This window comes from Condylura cristata, unplaced genomic scaffold, assembly GCF_000260355.1.
Source record: "Condylura cristata isolate star-nosed mole 26May11 unplaced genomic scaffold, ConCri1.0 scaffold00008, whole genome shotgun sequence".
NCBI classification, from domain to species: Eukaryota; Metazoa; Chordata; class Mammalia; order Eulipotyphla; family Talpidae; genus Condylura; species Condylura cristata.
In genome coordinates, this window is record NW_004567109.1 from 1654644 (window position 1) to 1655254 (window position 611).

The 611-nt window shown below is 63.8% G+C and overlaps 1 protein-coding gene across 1 annotated transcript in view; it reads left to right on the forward strand.

The window, feature by feature from the left end:
• The window catches only part of SLC45A1 (solute carrier family 45, member 1), a 9258-nt gene that overhangs the window by 6450 nt on the left and 2197 nt on the right, over window positions 1-611 (forward strand). The gene's annotated exons all lie outside the window — the stretch shown is intronic.

Genomic DNA, 611 nt, shown 5'->3' on the forward strand with positions numbered 1-611 from the left:
CTCAGCGAGTGACCATCAGTGTATCGCAGGGTGAAGTGCCGGAGGTTTGACGTGTCGCAAAACACTCATCTTTTGATCGATAAAAAAACTTTAAAAGTATCAAAACCACCCCCAGGCCCCCGGGGACGGGTTCACTCCCAGAAATAGTGATTTGCCGGACCTGTTTCACTTCCTCTATTTAGGGGTCCCGGGCCCCCACTGCAAAGGGGCACGGTGGGCCTCTCCCACAGGGGCACCTGGCTGGGGGGCTGAGTTCTCAGCTCTGGGAAGCAGTGTCCACATCGCACACCTTCTGGGGCACCCCACGTGGTCCCTGGGTGCCTCTAGGGGTGGGGGCTGGGCTGGCGGCACCCTCATTTTTGACGACAGACCCTCAAAGGATGCAGGTTTCACTCCGACTCACCCTGCGCCCCGGCTCTGTCACCTGCCGTGTGGATGGGCCACCCAGGCCCGCCGTCCACCCCAACAGCCCTGTCCTGGGCCCCCCAGAGCCATCAGGGGTCCTCAGCACTCCAGGGCCGCCTGGGGTCTTCTGGTCTGGGCTCCGTGGCTGCCCAGCCAGCCCCCAGCCCCACTCCCTCTGGCCGGGCGGTGACTGGGGGCGCAGCCCC